A 6,506-nucleotide genomic window follows, 5' to 3' on the forward strand; every position below is an offset into this window, starting at 1 on the left:
AGTGTGAAACACCGTGTATATAATAAACATCAAACTTTTATTGTATTGTTGGTTTACGTGGTCCCTTCATTATCACCGCTTTGTGATCGGTGAAATGCAGGGAAAGTGTCCGCTCCCGAGCGAAAGAGAAAGCGCGCCAAGAGCGACCGCGTTCCCCGCTCGCCCTGTGAGAATTAACGGCAAGGCTAGAGGGAAGACACGACGCGCGTAGCGTTCCTCTTCGCGTTCCACGACGCGAGGTCGGCAGCATGCCCAACGAAAGCCAACGGAACGCGATCGTGCAAGTGTTTCGGCTTCGCGAACAATGCACGGCGTTTACTGCACATAAAGCGTGTACATATTCCTCTTGCCGCCGTTCTCGTGCCGCCCTCGGCCTCGCGCTCTCGTACGGCAGGGTCCTCGCGCCGTTGCCGTGCCGCTTGGGCCTCTCGTTCTCGAACGCTGGGATCTTGGCGGCGTCGTCGCGCAGTCAGACGACACGCTTCGGCCTCCCGTTCTCGTGCGGCAGGATCTTGGCGGCGGCGTCGCGCAGCTTCACGAGGCGCTTCTGACAGCGCCATCTCGCATCTTTCATCATCAACTACAAGAAAACCATACCGCCATCTAGTGCTGTTATATGCAATTTTACCCTATACTCACAGCGCCATCTATTGAGCAATTCATAAACTAGAAGTGGCTACATACTACTACTACTACAACTACTACAGAGGAGGGAACGACCCACACCCTAAGGAGCTTCGCCCTTAAAACAATTTTCGGCGAACCTATTAACTCGAATAATCGAGCGTTTCTTCGCCGAAAAAACTGGGCATGACGCAAAAGTAAACGTGAAGGTGTATCATTTAACCGACATGGCAGGATGAAGCGAACAATTTTTCCTAAAAAAACAAGACCGTTTGCATAGAAAACAAACCTTACGCCATTTTTGCACTTTCGAAACAACGGGATTTCTTATGCACTGCAGGATTTCATTTTCAGATCTCTCCTGGCCGCCGTTAATGAGATAATAGGCGTCATGCCCAGAGCAACATCAGAATCTTTGAGAGTAAGTCTTCTTGTTCGGTCAATGTAGTCAATAATGATATTACATAAATTCACTGTAGCAATATTCATTATACCAGACCTACCATAGTCACAGCTTCAATGGCTTCCGTCTTCACAATAGCGGAAAGGCTCTGAAATTTTTAAGCAAAAGCAAGTTCACATGAAACTTAATTAAGCAGCAAAACCATATTTGTTTGTGCTGAATAATTTAGGTCTTCAACTCTTGCTCAAGCGTTCCTGCCTTACACTTCAAGACACTGAGGTTAATGTCGCAAAGAAATACGGTTTACAACTAGAGTAAAACACGAAGGCGATACTTTATCTTTCTATATTTCACAAGAACCGCGTCAGCGGCATATCAGTGTTCCATTACAGAATAAAAGACACCATTGCACTTTTGCACCGCATATTTTATGGGATCAGACATAACTTGCGATATTTAGTCCGTGCTTATATTATTTGCTCTCTATTCTTTCACTGACAATAAAAAGTCTTGGTAATTGTCATTAATCAATGTCGAATTCATAAAGTCACGAGAAATTTGTACGTTAATTTTAACGTGCCGTCTTGAGCGATTGTTTTCTAATGCTCTTCTGTCTTGCGGACCGCACAGTCATGGCATGATTGACGCCGTTGTCATGTCACATAACAATGACTAGTAGGTGTTATGACCTCGATGCACGACTTCCGTTGTCAGCCTTGTTTTAGGTGAATGCTTCCTGTCTACCTGCATATTTATGGTCCGCGTCTTTAAATATATGTTTATTATAGAGAGTACAGCAAAATATAAAATTTTATTCATTTCAAGTGCAAGAATCGTTACATTAGAAGTGACTGAACTGATAGGATAACCACACAGTAAACTGTAGCAAATATACACTGACGATTTCATTAATACTCAAAGAAGTAAACTCTACTTCAAGCATAGAATGCAAAATCACAGGCACCGAAGCGACCGCGCAGGAGTCCCCGCGTGCCGAGTTCCGCGCCATGCACGCACTGATGGTGCGCAAGGGCAGCTTCCTGGTCAACTACATGGACATGGTGTCGCCGCGCACCTTCGACGCCCTAATGGCCGGCACTGGCGTTCAGGTCAGCACCGAGGTGGCCATTGTCGAGCACTACCACGCTGCCTGCTCCAGCTCCGGCCGGCGGTTCCACATTGCCCGTGAACCGATCCTCGAGATGATGCTCACCTGGTACTCGAGCCGATCGCTTCCGACGTGCTTTCTCCGCCAGATGGAACTCAGGTGAGGGAAAGCATTGTCATCTAAAGGTATCTGCGGGAGCTTAATATAAAAATGACTGAGATAAACAAGAGGGGAGACTTGAGGTAAGGTACGGTCAGGTGTCAAAGGGCACTGTACGCTTGGAGCATGTCATCATACGTCATCGGGCACTTGTAAGTGCCCTCGTATGAAATGTAACCATTTGTCGCACGTTTGATCTATCTATCTATCTATCTATCTATCTATCTATCTATCTATCTATCTATCTATCTATCTATCTATCTATCTATCTATCTATCTATCTATCTATCTATCTATCTATCTATCTATCTATCTATCTATCTATCTATCTATCTATCTATCTATCTATCTATCTATCTATCTATCTGTCTATCTGTCTGTCTGTCTGTCTGTCTATCTATCTATCTATCTATCTATCTATCTATCTATCTATCTATCTATCTATCTATCTATCTATCTATCTATCTATCTATCTATCTATCTATCTATCTATCTATCTATCTATCTATCTATCTATCTATCTATCTATCTATCTATCTAAACCTTTTAAAACCTATGCTACGATATTATACGTATCCTAAACAACCCTTAACTTAACCATTACCTCCTCATTTTATATGAGTAAAAACTCACATAAAATATTACTTTTTACTTTTTATTGTGATTTCATAACATGGCTGGGGCAAATTCCGGCGTGGTTCTCGAGAAACATAATGTCGGAAGCTGCTGGCGCACTAAAAAGCGGTTTCTTGAGTTGCGGTCACACTACAACCGTCGGTGAAGTGTCAGATTTCACGAACTCCGTGCAGAACCATGTGGCTGACCGAGTCTGGCCTGCCGTTCTACCGGCGCGAGCGCTTCCTATCTAAGATTAGGAGCTGCGTCTTGAGGTATGTACGTGTCATGCGTAGTTATTGAAATCGACAGTCTGTCAATGAATTACCCTCGGTGGCAATATTTAGTGTTGTACATTGGTTTTGTTTGCAACTGTACCAAGGACATTGCGTTCCAGTCAGGAGGTGTGTGGGAGTTTCTAAAGGTACTTATGTGGTGTAATAATGACTTATGAAATGGTTTCACTGCGCAGTATTTGGAGATGATACTTTACAAGATTTGATACTTTACATAATTTCATTGAGGACTTGGTACACATTCTTATATACAGCTTACTAAATATGCAGGACCAATCAAAGCCGTTTTAAAGAAGGCAAGGAAAATGAAACTCAGATAATCGGTCACAGCCCCTTTGGATAGCACACTGGCACTCATTCCGCTAATAATCTGGCTTCAAGCACCACAAATATTTTTACCATTCGCAGCAAATCGCTTGTTTTGCGAAATACCGGAAACAGTGATCGACGTACTCGGAGACCGCCCAGACCTGATGTTCCAGCGGGATGTCCCAATGGTAGCATAAGAAGCACCTGATTCCACCTTATATAATTTGTTTCTGTCCCACTGTCTCTGTTTCCAGTTTAGAACACGGACTTTGTGCCGCAGATACGTATATTGCTCATTCCCCTTCCCCCTTTTCCCACGCCCACACTGTCCCAGTCTGTGAAAAACACTGACGCAGGTATGAAACGCAGGTGTGCACCACTCGATCACATTACCGCATAAGTCGCGTATGTCACAGAACTAGCTCGTACTTCATGAAACATATGAGTGAGCCAATGTTTTTTTTTCATTTTGTTTTGCAGGAATATTAGTCATCAACATGTGTAAATGACTGAAGGTGTGTGTTAGGATACTTCCCTTTGCGTTAATGTAAATGAGAATTGGAGAATAAAAAAAAAGTAGAGTGGTCGATAGGTAGAATTAGCTGTACTGCCAATGAATGTGCTGCTCGTCAAATCCAGACGGCAAAATATGACTTCTTCTCTTTCAAAATGTCCCCGTAAAAGGGTATTGCGGACGGGAGAGCGGGGCGCAGGGAGGAGAGAGAGCGAACGGCGAGTGAAGGAGCGGCGAAGCACTGCACTTACCCTCTCCTACACTCTCTCGCACCGCATGCTCCGGTTGCTAGGGGCGAGGATAAGCGCGCGCGCCCGCAGCTGTTGCTATGGGAGAGGGCGGCGCGGACAACGCCGGATGCCTGACGTAGCCCGACTAAGAAATGCATTGGCATTTAAAACAATCTGAAAAGCTAGCACGCCAAAGCTGTCTCTGTGAAAGGCTAATTTTTAGACTATTTTTTCTGGCGACAGTGAGCAAGTGCGTGACACTATGCGTTAAAAAAAGTAAAAAAAAAAGAAAACCTACCAATAATGGTGCACTTAACATGAATGGAAAATTAGACTACTAATGTATTTCGCGAGCAATAGAAGTGCATTCATTTGGCAGGAAATTTTAACTTTTAGGAGATAAAATGGAACGAAAACTTGGCCGAATTGTTGAAATTTGCACTCGATAGGGAAATAATATTCCATGGCTTTTATTGCACTTTTGGCGAACGAAGGCCACCCACAACTCCGCAAGCCATTCAAAGAACGCTATATGTAGTTCAACAAACTTACGGTTACTGTTATGTGATATGTATACAAAGGCATACAAGGACACAACGGAAATGAAGCGGGAGCAGGCCGACAACTTCCATTTAGATGGGCACAACGCCTGCTTACTCTTTCTGTGGCGGGTACTAGATAAAGGAAAGGATGTATTCATGTTGCATGCAGCGGGAATGCAGTTCAATTATACGGTGAAAATACAAGCACAAACATTCGTAAATTTAAAAAGAAAAAGGCGTCATATTCCTTCAAAAAAACATCTGTCTTGAATGAAGACAATACGCCAAGCACGACCCCTCGTGCTTTTCGTTTCCTCTTCCACAGTTCTTAATACTGGAGCAGTGTGTGTCGACACACCAACATATGATTATGATGCAAGCTGAAGAAAAGTACTGCCGATTAATTGGATCCGGTAACCTCTTGCACGGCATCGGAACTCCACAGGCGACTTCATTATACATTTAAGCTTGAAATATAGGAAGGCCTTGAGTAGTACCCCACTCTAAGAGTGCTAGAAATGGAGCTGAGAGCTGGTATATACATGCAGGAAACGTTCAGCCCGAAGCGAGGTGCAGGAGCATGAGGCATTGTCGCTGCGTGACGTCAAGGCGGCCTTCTACATGCCCCTAGCGCTGGTGGCGGCAGCGATGGTCGCCTTCGCGGCCGAGCTGCTCGTGGCTGCTCGTTGTCGAGAAGTCCTGGCGTCTTCACAAAAAGTGCCCGGTTCTGCGACTCGGCGCGGACGAAAGGAGGCCTGGAATCATAGAGACCGTGCCACTGCCCCATCAGTCACCGGCAACGCGTCTCGCCTCATTGTGCATCTTGAAAATATTATCTGATTTTATATGCGTTCTTCTTGTTGTTGTTCACAGGTATTTACTACCTTTTCCCCCTTCGGATGGTTTCGGGTAACGGGTAAGATGAGATGAAACATGAAAGGAAGAAAGGGGTAATAAGGGTTCCGTATTGATTATTATACAGAATAGGTGCTCATTCTTGAAATAGCACGCGCGAGACGAAGCCTGGTGTCCTTGGCTGGAGCCTCGGAGTCAGGGGCGTAGCCAGAAATTTTTTTCGGGGGGGGGGGGGGGTTCAACCATACCTTATGTATGTTCGTGCGTGCGTTTGTATGTGCGCATGTATATATACGCAAGCAAAACTGAAAATTTCGGGGGGGGGGGGTTGAACCCCCCCCTTGCTACGCCCCTGCTCGGAGTCGTCCATTTACTCGTGTAGCAACCGTCGTAGGGTGATTCCACGTAAGATCGAACAAACGATGGCTGGTCGACCTCTCAAATTTATTTCAAAATTTTATATATTATTGCCTGATGAGTGGAAAGAAGAGATCCGCAATTTGTTTTGCCGAAAAAATTTTTTTCAAAGCACAGGAAATCAATAATGACGAAGAGGTGGAGTGGAGCGCTCATCCGCTCTGCTGTTTTGGCCAACTTTCGTTATGAATTGCACAAAATATATTAAAGTTTGGTAGCTGAACTTTATTTACCTAAATATATGCATGTTTTTGCTTCTGCTCAGGCATTTTTAGTTTTTATGTGTGGTGTAGATGTTTTTATAAAAAACCTCAAAAATGGCCCAATTGGCAAAATTTTCTTTGCTTTGAAGGTCTTTATCTCAAAAAAACCTTGTAGCAGAGCAACAAAAATTCTGCATTACGTTCTTCGCATGCTTATCTACCATAACTGCC

This window comes from Rhipicephalus sanguineus, chromosome 3, assembly GCF_013339695.2.
Source record: "Rhipicephalus sanguineus isolate Rsan-2018 chromosome 3, BIME_Rsan_1.4, whole genome shotgun sequence".
In the NCBI taxonomy this organism is placed as follows: Eukaryota; Metazoa; Arthropoda; class Arachnida; order Ixodida; family Ixodidae; genus Rhipicephalus; species Rhipicephalus sanguineus.